The sequence below is a fragment of the Ambystoma mexicanum genome, chromosome 11, assembly GCF_040938575.1.
Source record: "Ambystoma mexicanum isolate Mex_15411 chromosome 11, UKY_AmexF1_1, whole genome shotgun sequence".
NCBI classification, from domain to species: domain Eukaryota; kingdom Metazoa; phylum Chordata; class Amphibia; order Caudata; family Ambystomatidae; genus Ambystoma; species Ambystoma mexicanum.
In genome coordinates this window covers 1,179,066,499-1,179,082,656 of record NC_090934.1, presented here as the reverse complement: position 1 = coordinate 1,179,082,656, position 16,158 = coordinate 1,179,066,499, and the positions used below count along the sequence as shown (strand labels likewise).

The 16,158-nt window shown below is 50.1% G+C and overlaps 14 non-coding genes across 14 annotated transcripts; all 14 read right to left on the bottom strand.

Annotated features, from left to right (window-relative positions):
- Window positions 1-818: 818 nt before the first annotated feature.
- Window positions 819-900, bottom strand: TRNAL-CAG (transfer RNA leucine (anticodon CAG)). Its single transcript has one exon. It is a non-coding gene; the product is annotated as a tRNA-Leu (tRNA).
- Window positions 901-1,382: 482 nt separating this feature from the next.
- Window positions 1,383-1,465, bottom strand: TRNAL-CAG (transfer RNA leucine (anticodon CAG)). Its single transcript has one exon. It is a non-coding gene; the product is annotated as a tRNA-Leu (tRNA).
- A 2,648-nt stretch (window positions 1,466-4,113) lies between these two features.
- TRNAL-CAG (transfer RNA leucine (anticodon CAG)) lies at window positions 4,114-4,195 on the bottom strand. The gene has a single exon. It is a non-coding gene; the product is annotated as a tRNA-Leu (tRNA).
- Window positions 4,196-4,677: 482 nt separating this feature from the next.
- TRNAL-CAG (transfer RNA leucine (anticodon CAG)) lies at window positions 4,678-4,760 on the bottom strand. The gene has a single exon. It is a non-coding gene; the product is annotated as a tRNA-Leu (tRNA).
- A 1,020-nt stretch (window positions 4,761-5,780) lies between these two features.
- Window positions 5,781-5,863, bottom strand: TRNAL-CAG (transfer RNA leucine (anticodon CAG)). Its single transcript has one exon. It is a non-coding gene; the product is annotated as a tRNA-Leu (tRNA).
- Window positions 5,864-6,345: 482 nt separating this feature from the next.
- On the bottom strand, window positions 6,346-6,428 carry TRNAL-CAG (transfer RNA leucine (anticodon CAG)). The gene has a single exon. It is a non-coding gene; the product is annotated as a tRNA-Leu (tRNA).
- Window positions 6,429-7,448: 1,020 nt separating this feature from the next.
- Window positions 7,449-7,530, bottom strand: TRNAL-CAG (transfer RNA leucine (anticodon CAG)). Its single transcript has one exon. It is a non-coding gene; the product is annotated as a tRNA-Leu (tRNA).
- A 1,571-nt stretch (window positions 7,531-9,101) lies between these two features.
- Window positions 9,102-9,183, bottom strand: TRNAL-CAG (transfer RNA leucine (anticodon CAG)). Its single transcript has one exon. It is a non-coding gene; the product is annotated as a tRNA-Leu (tRNA).
- A 1,578-nt stretch (window positions 9,184-10,761) lies between these two features.
- On the bottom strand, window positions 10,762-10,843 carry TRNAL-CAG (transfer RNA leucine (anticodon CAG)). The gene has a single exon. It is a non-coding gene; the product is annotated as a tRNA-Leu (tRNA).
- Window positions 10,844-11,325: 482 nt separating this feature from the next.
- TRNAL-CAG (transfer RNA leucine (anticodon CAG)) lies at window positions 11,326-11,408 on the bottom strand. The gene has a single exon. It is a non-coding gene; the product is annotated as a tRNA-Leu (tRNA).
- A 1,020-nt stretch (window positions 11,409-12,428) lies between these two features.
- Window positions 12,429-12,510, bottom strand: TRNAL-CAG (transfer RNA leucine (anticodon CAG)). Its single transcript has one exon. It is a non-coding gene; the product is annotated as a tRNA-Leu (tRNA).
- Window positions 12,511-14,088: 1,578 nt separating this feature from the next.
- On the bottom strand, window positions 14,089-14,170 carry TRNAL-CAG (transfer RNA leucine (anticodon CAG)). The gene has a single exon. It is a non-coding gene; the product is annotated as a tRNA-Leu (tRNA).
- A 482-nt stretch (window positions 14,171-14,652) lies between these two features.
- Window positions 14,653-14,735, bottom strand: TRNAL-CAG (transfer RNA leucine (anticodon CAG)). Its single transcript has one exon. It is a non-coding gene; the product is annotated as a tRNA-Leu (tRNA).
- Window positions 14,736-15,755: 1,020 nt separating this feature from the next.
- On the bottom strand, window positions 15,756-15,837 carry TRNAL-CAG (transfer RNA leucine (anticodon CAG)). Its single transcript has one exon. It is a non-coding gene; the product is annotated as a tRNA-Leu (tRNA).
- Between the last annotated feature and the right edge of the window lie 321 nt (window positions 15,838-16,158).

Below are 16,158 nucleotides of genomic sequence, written 5' to 3'. Positions count from 1 at the left end.
AGCACACATGAGTCTTTCATGTTTCTGCAGAACGGTGCTGCCTGCCACCTGTTAACAGACACAAGCAACTACACCTCAGGAAATAGGAAGGCAGGAGGCGGGCTGGTTTATGCAAATAAAAGCATGCACTGTGTCCAACCCTTCAGGAGGTTCAGGCAGTGTGCTAGAGCCTTCTTGGTCACAAGAGGTTGGGCACTAGTCCAGGGGAGCCTGTTTAGGCTGAAAGGACTGTGTATGGGCCGGCCTGATCTTCCTGTACTCCTGCACAGGACTCACTCTAAATGACAGGGCTAAAGAGTTCTGCCAGCAAAGCCTATATACAATGGCCGTTCGTGGCCGTTTGGGCAGGCAGGTGGTTGGTTGGGCAGAGGGCGAGGAGGAAGAACTGTGTTCACTCCTCTGCCTGCCTTTTTACCTCTCGCTTCCCCCCACTCACTCCTCCATCTGCCTCCCACTATGTCACACTAACTTTCCTCCTGACCTCCATTTCAAATAGGTCACTTCATTCCAACTAGGCCCAGTGAAAAGGACAAGACGTTGGGTTCTTTATGCATTTTTTCCAAAGACAAAATGCCGCGCTGCGCCCATTTGCAAGTCCACAAAGCTAGCACAGTCCTAAGACGGTTTTTCATTTAAGCACTGTAGTACACCTGCCAAAAGAGCAGTGAAGCATTCCAGGACGAACTGCAGACCTAGCTGGAGGACGGGAGTGTTTGGAGCAAGCTCCAACTCCATCTCCCTGTTTCAGAAATCCGTGGCCGGCAGTTATAGGAAGCGTGGAATGCAATCACATGAAAAGTAAAAACCCATTTCTGGCATGTCAGAAGTGAGATTCGAACCCACGCCTCCAGAGGAGACTGCGACCTGAACCAGTGCCTTAGACCACTCGGCCATCCTGACTCTGCCTTAGGTGCTTGCCTGAATCGTCTTAGAGGCTATGTTGGCAAGTCTTTGACCACACTTAAATCCTCTTGGATTTCCTAAAATGTCTCCACAGTCTGCCAGGAATATAATCTCGCGCATCCCACCCACCCCTCCTAACCCACCACCCTCCCCATCCATTTTAAAAATGTCACTTCATTCCCACTAGGCCCAGTTAAAAGGACAACACATTGGGTTCTTTATGCATTTTTTCCAAAGGCAAAATGTCGCGGTGCGCCCGTTTGCATGTCCACAAGTCCGGCCCAGTCCAAAGATGGTTTTTCACTGGAGTTCACTTTCCCAAAAAAGAAGCGAGGAAATACAGGAAGCACTGGAAATCAACCATGAGGCCTGCAGTGCGTGCTCCAACTCCATCTCCCTGTTCCAGAAAGCCTTGGCCAGCAGTTATAGGACGCCTGGAATGTTACAATCAAATGAAAAGAAAAATTCTGTTACAGACATGTCAGAAGTGGGATTCAAACCCACGCCTCCAGAGGAGACTGCGACCTGAACGCAGCGCCTTAGACCACTCGGCCATCCTGACTCTGCCATTTGCACCCCTCAGATGCGGCTTAGAGGCAATGTTGGAAAGTCTCAAAGACCACCCGCCTAAAATCCTCTCCTATTGCATTAAAGTCTCCCAATTCCTCCCAAAAGAATAATCACAGGCAGGGCAGCACTCATACAACGACTACTGGCACAGACGTGCAGGGTTCAATCCCTATGTACAGCAGCTACTTGTCACAAGCACACATGAGTCTTTCATGTTTCTGCAGAACGGTGCTGCCTGCCACCTGTTAACAGACACAAGCAACTACACCTCAGGAAATAGGAAGGCAGGAGGCGGGCTGGTTTATGCAAATAAAAGCATGCACTGTGTCCAACCCTTCAGGAGGTTCAGGCAGTGTGCTAGAGCCTTCTTGGTCACAAGAGGTTGGGCACTAGTCCAGGGGAGCCTGTTTAGGCTGAAAGGACTGTGTATGGGCCGGCCTGATCTCCCTGTACTCCTGCACAGGACTCACTCTAAATGACAGGGCTAAAGAGTTCTGCCAGCAAAGCCTATATACAATGGCCGTTCGTGGCCGTTTGGGCAGGCAGGTGGTTGGTTGGGCAGAGGGCGAGGAGGAAGAACTGTGTTCACTCCTCTGCCTGCCTTTTTACCTCTCGCTTCCCCCCACTCACTCCTCCATCTGCCTCCCACTATGTCACACTAACTTTCCTCCTGACCTCCATTTCAAATAGGTCACTTCATTCCAACTAGGCCCAGTGAAAAGGACAAGACGGTGGGTTCTTTATGCATTTTTTCCAAAGACAAAATGCCGCGCTGCGCCCATTTGCAAGTCCACAAAGCTAGCACAGTCCTAAGACGGTTTTTCATTTAAGCACTGTAGTACACCTGCCAAAAGGGCAGTGAAGCATTCCAGGACGAACTGCAGACCTAGCTGGAGGACGGGAGTGTGTGGAGCAAGCTCCAACTCCATCTCCCTGTTCCAGAAGTCCGTGGCCGGCAGTTATAGGAAGCGTGGAATGCAATCACATGAAAAGTAAAAACCCGTTTCAGGCATGTCAGAAGTGGGATTCGAACCCAGACCTGAAAACAGCACCTTAGACCACTCGGCCATCCTGACTCTGCCTTAGGCGCTCGCCTGAATCGGCTTAGAGGCTATGTTGGCAAGTCTTTGACCACACTTAAATCCTCTTGGATTTCCTAAAATGTCTCCACAGTCTGCCAGGAATATACTCTCGCGCATCCCACCCACCCCTCCTAACCCACCACCCTCCCCATCCATTTTAAAAATGTCACTTCATTCCCACTAGGCCCAGTTAAAAGGACAACACATTGGGTTCTTTATGCATTTTTTCCAAAGGCAAAATGTCGCGGTGCGCCCGTTTGCATGTCCACAAGGCCGGCCCAGTCCAAAGATGGTTTTTCACTGGAGTTCACTTTCCCAAAAAAGAAGCGAGGAAATACAGGAAGCACTGGAAATCAACCATGAGGCCTGCAGTGCGTGCTCCAACTCCATCTCCCTGTTCCAGAAAGCCTTGGCCAGCAGTTATAGGACGCCTGGAATGTTACAATCAAATGAAAAGAAAAAATCTGTTACAGACATGTCAGAAGTGGGATTCGAACCCACCTGAACGCAGTGCCTTAGACCACTCGGCCATCCTGACTCTGCCATTTGCACCCCTCAGATGCGGCTTAGAGGCAATGTTGGAAAGTCTCAAAGACCACCCGCCTAAAATCATCACCTATTACATTAAAGTCTCCCAATTCCTCCCAAAAGAATAATCACAGGCAGGGCAGCACTCATACAACGACTACTGGCACAGACGTGCAGGGTTCAATCCCTATGTACAGCAGCTACTTGTCACAAGCACACATGAGTCTTTCATGTTTCTGCAGAACGGTGCTGCCTGCCACCTGTTAACAGACACAAGCAACTACACCTCAGGAAATAGGAAGGCAGGAGGCGGGCTGGTTTATGCAAATAAAAGCATGCACTGTGTCCAACCCTTCAGGAGGTTCAGGCAGTGTGCTATAGCCTTCTTGGTCACAAGAGGTTGGGCACTAGTCCCGGGGAGCCTGTTTAGGCTGAAAGGACTGTGTATGGGCCGGCCTGATCTCCCTGTACTCCTGCACAGGACTCACTCTAAATGACAGGGCTAAAGAGTTCTGCCAGCAAAGCCTATATACAATGGCGGTTCGTGGCCGTTGGGGCAGGCAGGTGGTTGGTTGGGCAGAGGGCGAGGAGGAAGAACTGTGTTCACTCCTATGCCTGCCTTTTTACCTCTCGCTTCCCCCCACTCACTCCTCCTTCTGCCTCCCACTATGTCACACTAACTTTCCTCCTGACCTCCATTTCAAATAGGTCACTTCATTCCAACTAGGCCCAGTGAAAAGGACAAGACGTTGGGTTCTTTATGCATTTTTTCCAAAGACAAAATGCCGCGCTGCGCCCATTTGCAAGTCCACAAAGCTAGCACAGTCCTAAGACGGTTTTTCATTTAAGCACTGTAGTACACCTGCCAAAAGGGCAGTGAAGCATTCCAGGACGAACTGCAGACCTAGCTGGAGGACGGGAGTGTGTGGAGCAAGCTCCAACTCCATCTCCCTGTTCCAGAAATCCATGGCCGGCAGTTATAGGAAGCGTGGAATGCAATCACATGAAAAGTAAAAACCCATTTCAGGCATGTCAGAAGTGGGATTCGAACCCACGCCTCCAGAGGAGACTGTGATCTGAACCAGTGCCTTAGACCACTCGGCCATCCTGACTCTGCCTTAGGTGTTTGCCTGAATCGGCTTAGAGGCTATGTTGGCAAGTCTTTGACCACACTTAAATCCTCTTGGATTTCCTAAAATGTCTCCACAGTCTGCCAGGAATATACTCTCGCGCATCCCACCCACCCCTCCTAACCCACCACCCTCCCCATCCATTTTAAAAATGTCACTTCATTCCCACTAGGCCCAGTTAAAAGGACAACACATTGGGTTCTTTATGCATTTTTTCCAAAGGCAAAATGTTGCAGTGCGCCCGTTTGCATGTCCACAAGGCCGGCCCAGTCCAAAGATGGTTTTTCACTGGAGTTCACTTTCCAAAAAAAGAAGCGAAGAAATACAGGAAGCACTGGAAATCAACCATGAGGCCTGCAGTGCGTGCTCCAACTCCATCTCCCTGTTCCAGAAAGCCTTGGCCAGCAGTTATAGGACGCCTGGAATGTTACAATCAAATGAAAAGAAAAATTCTGTTACAGACATGTCAGAAGTGGGATTCGAACCCACGCCTCCAGAGGAGACTGCGACCTGAACGCAGCTCCTTAGACCACTCCGCCATCCTGACTCTGCCATTTGCACCCCTCAGATGCGGCTTAGAGGCAATGTTGGAAAGTCTCAAAGACCACCCACCTAAAATCCTCTCCTATTGCATTAAAGTCTCCCAATTCCTCCCAAAAGAATAATCACAGGCAGGGCAGCACTCATACAACGACTACTGGCACAGACGTGCAGGGTTCAATCCCTATGTACAGCAGCTACTTGTCACAAGCACACATGAGTCTTTCATGTTTCTGCAGAACGGTGCTGCCTGCCACCTGTTAACAGACACAAGCAACTACACCTCAGGAAATAGGAAGGCAGGAGGCGGGCTGGTTTATGCAAATAAAAGCATGCACTGTGTCCAACCCTTCAGGAGGTTCAGGCAGTGTGCTAGAGCCTTCTTGGTCACAAGAGGTTGGGCACTAGTCCCAGGGAGCCTGTTTAGGCTGAAAGGACTGTGTATGGGCCGGCCTGATCTCCCTGTACTCCTGCACAGGACTCACTCTAAATGACAGGGCTAAAGAGTTCTGCCAGCAAAGCCTATATACAATGGCCGTTCGTGGCCGTTTGGGCAGGCAGGTGGTTGGTTGGGCAGAGGGCGAGGAGGAAGAACTGTGTTCACTCCTCTGCCTGCCTTTTTACCTCTCGCTTCCCCCCACTCACTCCTCCATCTGCCTCCCACTATGTCACACTAACTTTCCTCCTGACCTCCATTTCAAATAGGTCACTTCACTCCAACTAGGCCCAGTGAAAAGGACAAGACGTTGGGTTCTTTATGCATTTTTTCCAAAGACAAAATGCTGCGCTGCGCCCATTTGCAAGTCCACAAAGCTAGCACAGTCCTAAGACGGTTTTTCATTTAAGCACTGTAGTACACCTGCCAAAAGGGCAGTGAAGCATTCCAGGACGAACTGCAGACCTAGCTGGAGGACGGGAGTGTGTGGAGCAAGCTCCAACTCCATCTCCCTGTTCCAGAAGTCCGTGGCCGGCAGTTATAGGAAGCGTGGAATGCAATCACATGAAAAGTAAAAACCTGTTTCAGGCATGTCAGAAGTGGGATTCGAACCCACGCCTCCAGAGGAGACTGCGACCTGAACGCAGCGCCTTAGACCACTCGGCCATCCTGACTCTGCCTTAGGCGCTCGCCTGAATCGGCTTAGAGGCTATGTTGGCAAGTCTTTGACCACACTTAAATCCTCTTGGATTTCCTAAAATGTCTCCACAGTCTGCCAGGAATATACTCTCGCGCATCCCACCCACCCCTCCTAACCCACCACCCTCCCCATCCATTTTAAAAATGTCACTTCATTCCCACTAGGCCCAGTTAAAAGGACAACACATTGGGTTCTTTATGCATTTTTTCCAAAGGCAAAATGTCACGGTGCGCCCGTTTGCATGTCCACAAGGCCGGCCCAGTCCAAAGATGGTTTTTCACTGGAGTTCACTTTCCCAAAAAAGAAGCGAGGAAATACAGGAAGCACTGGAAATCAACCATGAGGCCTGCAGTGCGTGCTCCAACTCCATCTCCCTGTTCCAGAAAGCCTTGGCCAGCAGTTATAGGACGCCTGGAATGTTACAATCAAATGAAAAGAAAAATTCTGTTACAGACATGTCAGAAGTGGGATTCGAACCCACGCCTCCAGAGGAGACTGCGACCTGAACCCATCGCCTTAGACCACTCGGCCATCCTGACTCTGCCATTTGCACCCCTCAGATGCGGCTTAGAGGCAATGTTGGAAAGTCTCAAAGACCACCCGCCTAAAATCCTCTCCTATTGCATTAAAGTCTCCCAATTCCTCCCAAAAGAATAATCACAGGCAGGGCAGCACTCATACAACGACTACTGGCACAGACGTGCAGGGTTCAATCCCTATGTACAGCAGCTACTTGTCACAAGCACACATGAGTCTTTCATGTTTCTGCAGAACGGTGCTGCCTGCCACCTGTTAACAGACACAAGCAACTACACCTCAGGAAATAGGAAGGCAGGAGGCGGGCTGGTTTATGCAAATAAAAGCATGCACTGTGTCCAACCCTTCAGGAGGTTCAGGCAGTGTGCTAGAGCCTTCTTGGTCACAAGAGGTTGGGCACTAGTCCCGGGGAGCCTGTTTAGGCTGAAAGGACTGTGTATGGGCCGGCCTGATCTCCCTGTACTCCTGCACAGGACTCACTCTAAATGACAGGGCTAAAGAGTTCTGCCAGCAAAGCCTATATACAATGGCCGTTCGGGGCCGTTTGGGCAGGCAGGTGGTTGGTTGGGCAGAGGGCGAGGAGGAAGAACTGTGTTCACTCCTCTGCCTGCCTTTTTACCTCTCGCTTCCCCCCACTCACTCCTCCATCTGCCTCCCACTATGTCACACTAACTTTCCTCCTGACCTCCATTTCAAATAGGTCACTTCATTCCAACTAGGCCCAGTGAAAAGGACAAGACTTTGGGTTCTTTATGCATTTTTTCCAAAGACAAAATGCCGCGCTGCGCCCATTTGCAAGTCCACAAAGCTAGCACAGTCCTAAGACGGTTTTTCATTTAAGCACTGTAGTACACCTGCCAAAAGGGCAGTGAAGCATTCCAGGACGAACTGCAGACCTAGCTGGAGGACGGGAGTGTGTGGAGCAAGCTCCAACTCCATCTCCCTGTTCCAGAAATCCATGGCCTGCAGTTATAGGAAGCGTGGAATGCAATCACATGAAAAGTAAAAACCCATTTCAGGCATGTCAGAAGTGGGATTCGAACCCACGCCTCCAGAGGAGACTGCGATCTGAACCAGTGCCTTAGACCACTCGGCCATCCTGACTCTGCCTTAGGTGCTTGCTTGAATCGGCTTAGAGGCTATGTTGGCAAATCTTTGACCACACTTAAATCCTCTTGGATTTCCTAAAATGTCTCCACAGTCTGCCAGGAATATACTCTCGCGCATCCCACCCACCCCTCCTAACCCACCACCCTCCCCATCCATTTTAAAAATGTCACTTCATTCCCACTAGGCCCAGTTAAAAGGACAACACATTGGGTTCTTTATGCATTTTTTCCAAAGGCAAAATGTCGCGGTGCGCCCGTTTGCATGTCCACAAGTCCGGCCCAGTCCAAAGATGGTTTTTCACTGGAGTTCACTTTCCCAAAAAAGAAGCGAGGAAATACAGGAAGCACTGGAAATCAACCATGAGGCCTGCAGTGCGTGCTCCAACTCCATCTCCCTGTTCCAGAAAGCCTTGGCCAGCAGTTATAGGATGCCTGGAATGTTACAATCAAATGAAAAGAAAAATTCTGTTACAGACATGTCAGAAGTGGGATTTGAACCCACGCCTCCAGAGGAGACTGTGCCTTAGACCACACGGCCATCCTGACTCTGCCATTTGCACCCCTCAGATGCGGCTTAGAGGCAATGTTGGAAAGTCTCAAAGACCACCCGCCTAAAATCATCACCTATTGCATTAAAGTCTCCCAATTCCTCCCAAAAGAATAATCACAGGCAGGGCAGCACTCATACAACGACTACTGGCACAGACGTGCAGGGTTCAATCCCTATGTACAGCAGCTACTTGTCACAAGCACACATGAGTCTTTCATGTTTCTGCAGAACGGTGCTGCCTACCACCTGTTAACAGACACAAGCAACTACACCTCAGGAAATAGGAAGGCAGGAGGCGGGCTGGTTTATGCAAATAAAAGCATGCACTGTGTCCAACCCTTCAGGAGGTTCAGGCAGTGTGCTATAGCCTTCTTGGTCACAAGAGGTTGGGCACTAGTCCCGGGGAGCCTGTTTAGGCTGAAAGGACTGTGTATGGGCCGGCCTGATCTCCCTGTACTCCTGCACAGGACTCACTCTAAATGACAGGGCTAAAGAGTTCTGCCAGCAAAGCCTATATACAATGGCCGTTCGTGGCCGTTGGGGCAGGCAGGTGGTTGGTTGGGCAGAGGGCGAGGAGGAAGAACTGTGTTCACTCCTCTGCCTGCCCTTTTACCTCTCGCTTCCCCCCACTCACTCCTCCTTCTGCCTCCCAATATGTCACACTAACTTTCCTCCTGACCTCCATTTCAAATAGGTCACTTCATTCCAACTAGGCCCAGTGAAAAGGACAAGACGTTGGGTTCTTTGTGCATTTTTTCCAAAGACAAAATGCCGCGCTGCGCCCATTTGCAAGTCCACAAAGCTAGCACAGTCCTAAGACGGTTTTTCATTTAAGCACTGTAGTACACCTGCCAAAAGGGCAGTGAAGCATTCCAGGACGAACTGCAGACCTAGCTGGAGGACGGGAGCGTGTGGAGCAAGCTCCAACTCCATCTCCCTGTTCCAGAAATCCATGGCCGGCAGTTATAGGAAGCGTGGAATGCAATCACATGAAAAGTAAAAACCCATTTCAGGCATGTCAGAAGTGGGATTCGAACCCACGTCTCCAGAGGAGACTGCGATCTGAACCAGAGCCTTAGACCACTCGGCCATCCTGACTCTGCCTTAGGTGCCTGCCTGAATCGGCTTAGAGGCTATGTTGGCAAGTCTTTGACCACACTTAAATCCTCTTGGATTTCCTAAAATGTCTCCACAGTCTGCCAGGAATATACTCTCGCGCATCCCACCCACCCCTCCTAACCCACCACCCTCCCCATCCATTTTAAAAATGTCACTTCATTCCCACTAGGCCCAGTTAAAAGGACAACACATTGGGTTCTTTATGCATTTTTTCCAAAGGCAAAATGTTGCGGTGCGCCCGTTTGCATGTCCACAAGGCCGGCCCAGTCCAAAGATGGTTTTTCACTGGAGTTCACTTTCCCAAAAAAGAAGCGAAGAAATACAGGAAGCACTGGAAATCAACCATGAGGCCTGCAGTGCGTGCTCCAACTCCATCTCCGTGTTCCAGAAAGCCTTGGCCAGCAGTTATAGGACGCCTGGAATGTTACAATCAAATGAAAAGAAAAATTCTGTTACAGACATTTCAGAAGTGGGGGAGGTGGGATTCGAACCCACGCCTCCAGAGGAGACTGCCTTAGACCACTCGGCCATCCTGACTCTGCCATTTACCCCCCTCAGATGCGGCTTAGAGGCAATGTTGGAAAGTCTCAAATACCACCCGCCTAAAATCCTCTCCTAATACATTAAAGTCTCCCAATTCCTCCCAAAAGAATAATCACAGGCAGGGCAGCACTCATACAACGACTACTGGCACAGATGTGCAGGGTTCAATCCCTATGTACAGCAGCTACTTGTCACAAGCACACATGAGTCTTTCATGTTTCTGCAGAACGGTGCTGCCTGCCACCTGTTAACAGACACAAGCAACTACACCTCAGGAAATAGGAAGGCAGGAGGCGGGCTGGTTTATGCAAATAAAAGCATGCACTGTGTCCAACCCTTCAGGAGGTTCAGGCAGTGTGCTAGAGCCTTCTTGGTCACAAGAGGTTGGGCACTAGTCCAGGGGAGCCTGTTTAGGCTGAAAGGACTGTGTATGGGCCGGCCTGATCTTCCTGTACTCCTGCACAGGACTCACTCTAAATGACAGGGCTAAAGAGTTCTGCCAGCAAAGCCTATATACAATGGCCGTTCGTGGCCGTTTGGGCAGGCAGGTGGTTGGTTGGGCAGAGGGCGAGGAGGAAGAACTGTGTTCACTCCTCTGCCTGCCTTTTTACCTCGCGCTTCCCCCCACTCACTCCTCCATCTGCCTCCCACTATGTCACACTAACTTTCCTCCTGACCTCCATTTCAAATAGGTCACTTCATTCCAACTAGGCCCAGTGAAAAGGACAAGACGTTGGGTTCTTTATGCATTTTTTCCAAAGACAAAATGCCGCGCTGCGCCCATTTGCAAGTCCACAAAGCTAGCACAGTCCTAAGACGGTTTTTCATTTAAGCACTGTAGTCCACCTGCCAAAAGAGCCGTGAAGCATTCCAGGACGAACTGCAGACCTAGCTGGAGGACGGGAGTGTTTGGAGCAAGCTCCAACTCCATCTCCCTGTTTCAGAAATCCGTGGCCGGCAGTTATAGGAAGCGTGGAATGCAATCACATGAAAAGTAAAAACCCATTTCTGGCATGTCAGAAGTGAGATTCGAACCCACGCCTCCAGAGGAGACTGCGACCTGAACCAGTGCCTTAGACCACTCGGCCATCCTGACTCTGCCTTAGGTGCTTGCCTGAATCGGCTTAGAGGCTATGTTGGCAAGTCTTTGACCACACTTAAATCCTCTTGGATTTCCTAAAATGTCTCCACAGTCTGCCAGGAATATAATCTCGCGCATCCCACCCACCCCTCCTAACCCACCACCCTCCCCATCCATTTTAAAAATGTCACTTCATTCCCACTAGGCCCAGTTAAAAGGACAACACATTGGGTTCTTTATGCATTTTTTCCAAAGGCAAAATGTCGCGGTGCGCCCGTTTGCATGTCCACAAGGCCGGCCCAGTCCAAAGATGGTTTTTCACTGGAGTTCACTTTCCCAAAAAAGAAGCGAGGAAATACAGGAAGCACTGGAAATCAACCATGAGGCCTGCAGTGCGTGCTCCAACTCCATCTCCCTGTTCCAGAAAGCCTTGGCCAGCAGTTATAGGACGCCTGGAATGTTACAATCAAATGAAAAGAAAAATTCGGTTACAGATATGTCAGAAGTGGGATTCGAACCCACGCCTCCAGAGGAGACTGCGACCTGAACGCAGCGCCTTAGACCACTCGGCCATCCTAACTCTGCCATTTGCACCCCTCAGATGCGGCTTAGAGGCAATGTTGGAAAGTCTCAAAGACCACCCGCCTAAAATCATCACCTATTGCATTAAAGTCTCCCAATTCCTCCCAAAAGAATAATCACAGGCAGGGCAGCACTCATACAACGACTACTGGCACAGACGTGCAGGGTTCAATCCCTATGTACAGCAGCTACTTGTCACAAGCACACATGAGTCTTTCATGTTTCTGCAGAACGGTGCTGCCTGCCACCTGTTAACAGACACAAGCAACTACACCTCAGGAAATAGGAAGGCAGGAGGCGGGCTGGTTTATGCAAATAAAAGCATGCACTGTGTCCAACCCTTCAGGAGGTTCAGGCAGTGTGCTATAGCCTTCTTGGTCACAAGAGGTTGGGCACTAGTCCCGGGGAGCCTGTTTAGGCTGAAAGGACTGTGTATGGGCCGGCCTGATCTCCCTGTACTCCTGCACAGGACTCACTCTAAATGACAGGGCTAAAGAGTTCTGCCAGCAAAGCCTATATACAATGGCGGTTCGTGGCCGTTGGGGCAGGCAGGTGGTTGGTTGGGCAGAGGGCGAGGAGGAAGAACTGTGTTCACTCCTCTGCCTGCCTTTTTACCTCTCGCTTCCCCCCACTCACTCCTCCTTCTGCCTCCCACTATGTCACACTAACTTTCCTCCTGACCGCCATTTCAAATAGGTCACTTCATTCCAACTAGGCCCAGTGAAAAGGACAAGACGTTGGGTTCTTTATGCATTTTTTCCAAAGACAAAATGCCGCGCTGCGCCCATTTGCAAGTCCACAAAGCTAGCACAGTCCTAAGACGGTTTTTCATTTAAGCACTGTAGTACACCTGCCAAAAGGGCAGTGAAGCATTCCAGGACGAACTGCAGACCTAGCTGGAGGACGGGAGTGTGTGGAGCAAGCTCCAACTCCATCTCCCTGTTCCAGAAATCCATGGCCGGCAGTTATAGGATGCGTGGAATGCAATCACATGAAAAGTAAAAACCCATTTCAGGCATGTCAGAAGTGGGATTCGAACCCACGCCTCCAGAGGAGACTGCGATCTGAACCAGTGCCTTAGACCACTCGGCCATCCTGACTCTGCCTTAGGTGTTTGCCTGAATCGGCTTAGAGGCTATGTTGGCAAGTCTTTGACCACACTTAAATCCTCTTGGATTTCCTAAAATGTCTCCACAGTCTGCCAGGAATATACTCTCGCGCATCCCACCCACCCCTCCTAACCCACCACCCTCCCCATCCATTTTAAAAATGTCACTTCATTCCCACTAGGCCCAGTTAAAAGGACAACACATTGGGTTCTTTATGCATTTTTTCCAAAGGCAAAATGTTGAAGTGCGCCCGTTTGCATGTCCACAAGGCCGGCCCAGTCCAAAGATGGTTTTTCACTGGAGTTCACTTTCCCAAAAAAGAAGCGAAGAAATACAGGAAGCACTGGAAATCAACCATGAGGCCTGCAGTGCGTGCTCCAACTCCATCTCCCTGTTCCAGAAAGCCTTGGCCAGCAGTTATAGGACGCCTGGAATGTTACAATCAAATGAAAAGAAAAATTCTGTTACAGACATTTCAGAAGTGGGAGAAGTGGGATTCGAACCCACGCCTCCAGAGGAGACTGCCTTAGACCACTCGGCCATCCTGACTCTGCCATTTGCACCCCTCAGATGCGGCTTAGAGGCAATGTTGGAAAGTCTCAAAGACCACCCGCCTAAAATCCTCTCCTAATACATTAAAGTCTCCCAATTGCTCCCAAAAGAATAATCACAGGCAGGGCAGCACTCATACAACGACTACTGGCACAGACGTGCAGGGTTCAATCCCTATGTACAGCAGCTACTTGTCACAAGCACACATGAGTCTTTCATGTTTCTGCAGAACGGTGCTGCCTGCCACCTGTTAACAGACACAAGCAACTACACCTCAGGAAATAGGAAGGCAGGAGGCGGGCTGGTTTATGCAAATAAAAGCATGCACTGTGTCCAACCCTTCAGGAGGTTCAGGCAGTGTGCTAGAGCCTTCTTGGTCACAAGAGGTTGGGCACTAGTCCCGGGGAGCCTGTTTAGGCTGAAAGGACTGTGTATGGGCCGGCCTGATCTCCCTGTACTCCTGCACAGGACTCACTCTAAATGACAGGGCTAAAGAGTTCTGCCAGCAAAGCCTATATACAATGGCCGTTCGTGGCCGTTTGGGCAGGCAGGTGGTTGGTTGGGCAGAGGGCGAGGAGGAAGAACTGTGTTCACTCCTCTGCCTGCCTTTTTACCTCTCGCTTCCCCCCACTCACTCCTCCTTCTGCCTCCCAATATGTCACACTAACTTTCCTCCTGACCTCCATTTCAAATAGGTCACTTCATTCCAACTAGGCCCAGTGAAAAGGACAAGACGTTGGGTTCTTTGTGCATTTTTTCCAAAGACAAAATGCCGCGCTGCGCCCATTTGCAAGTCCACAAAGCTAGCACAGTCCTAAGACGGTTTTTCATTTAAGCACTGTAGTACACCTGCCAAAAGGGCAGTGAAGCATTCCAGGACGAACTGCAGACCTAGCTGGAGGACGGGAGTGTGTGGAGCAAGCTCCAACTCCATCTCCCTGTTCCAGAAATCCATGGCCGGCAGTTATAGGAAGCGTGGAATGCAATCACATGAAAAGTAAAAACCCATTTCAGGCATGTCAGAAGTGGGATTCGAACCCACGTCTCCAGAGGAGACTGCGACCTGAACCAGTGCCTTAGACCACTCGGCCATCCTGACTCTGCCTTAGGTGCTTGCCTGAATCGGCTTAGAGGCTATGTTGGCAAGTCTTTGACCACACTTAAATCCTCTTGGATTTCCTAAAATGTCTCCACAGTCTGCCAGGAATATAATCTCGCGCATCCCACCCACCCCTCCTAACCCACCACCCTCCCCATCCATTTTAAAAATGTCACTTCATTCCCACTAGGCCCAGTTGAAAGGACAACACATTGGGTTCTTTATGCATTTTTTCCAAAGGCAAAATGTCGCGGTGCGCCCGTTTGCATGTCCACAAGGCCGGCCCAGTCCAAAGATGGTTTTTCACTGGAGTTCACTTTCCCAAAAAAGAAGCGAGGAAATACAGGAAGCACTGGAAATCAACCATGAGGCCTGCAGTGCGTGCTCCAACTCCATCTCCCTGTTCCAGAAAGCCTTGGCCAGCAGTTATAGGACGCCTGGAATGTTACAATCAAATGAAAAGAAAAATTCGGTTACAGATATGTCAGAAGTGGGATTCGAACCCACGCCTCCAGAGGAGACTGCGACCTGAACGCAGCGCCTTAGACCACTCGGCCATCCTAACTCTGCCATTTGCACCCCTCAGATGCGTCTTAGAGGCAATGTTGGAAAGTCTCAAAGACCACCCGCCTAAAATCATCACCTATTGCATTAAAGTCTCCCAATTCCTCCCAAAAGAATAATCACAGGCAGGGCAGCACTCATACAACGACTACTGGCACAGACGTGCAGGGTTCAATCCCTATGTACAGCAGCTACTTGTCACAAGCACACATGAGTCTTTCATGTTTCTGCAGAACGGTGCTGCCTGCCACCTGTTAACAGACACAAGCAACTACACCTCAGGAAATAGGAAGGCAGGAGGCGGGCTGGTTTATGCAAATAAAAGCATGCACTGTGTCCAACCCTTCAGGAGGTTCAGGCAGTGTGCTATAGCCTTCTTGGTCACAAGAGGTTGGGCACTAGTCCCGGGGAGCCTGTTTAGGCTGAAAGGACTGTGTATGGGCCGGCCTGATCTCCCTATACTCCTGCACAGGACTCACTCTAAATGACAGGGCTAAAGAGTTCTGCCAGCAAAGCCTATATACAATGGCGGTTCGTGGCCATTGGGGCAGGCAGGTGGTTGGTTGGGCAGAGGGCGAGGAGGAAGAACTGTGTTCACTCCTCTGCCTGCCTTTTTACCTCTCGCTTCCCCCCACTCACTCCTCCTTCTGCCTCCCACTATGTCACACTAACTTTCCTCCTGACCTCCATTTCAAATAGGTCACTTCATTCCAACTAGGCCCAGTGAAAAGGACAAGACGTTGGGTTCTTTATGCATTTTTTCCAAAGACAAAATGCCGCGCTGCGCCCATTTGCAAGTCCACAAAGCTAGCACAGTCCTAAGACGGTTTTTCATTTAAGCACTGTAGTACACCTGCCAAAAGGGCAGTGAAGCATTCCAGGACGAACTGCAGACCTAGCTGGAGGACGGGAGTGTGTGGAGCAAGCTCCAACTCCATCTCCCTGTTCCAGAAATCCATGGCCGGCAGTTATAGGAAGCGTGGAATGCAATCACATGAAAAGTAAAAACCCATTTCAGGCATGTCAGAAGTGGGATTCGAACCCACGCCTCCAGAGGAGACTGCGATCTGAACCAGTGCCTTAGACCACTCGGCCATCCTGACTCTGCCTTAGGTGTTTGCCTGAATCGGCTTAGAGGCTATGTTGGCAAGTCTTTGACCACACTTAAATCCTCTTGGATTTCCTAAAATGTCTCCACAGTCTGCCAGGAATATACTCTCGCGCATCCCACCCACCCCTCCTAACCCACCACCCTCCCCATCCATTTTAAAAATGTCACTTCATTCCCACTAGGCCCAGTTAAAAGGACAACACATTGGGTTCTTTATGCATTTTTTCCAAAGGCAAAATGTCGCGGTGCGCCCGTTTGCATGTCCACAAGGCCGGCCCAGTCCAAAGATGGTTTTTCACTGGAGTTCACTTTC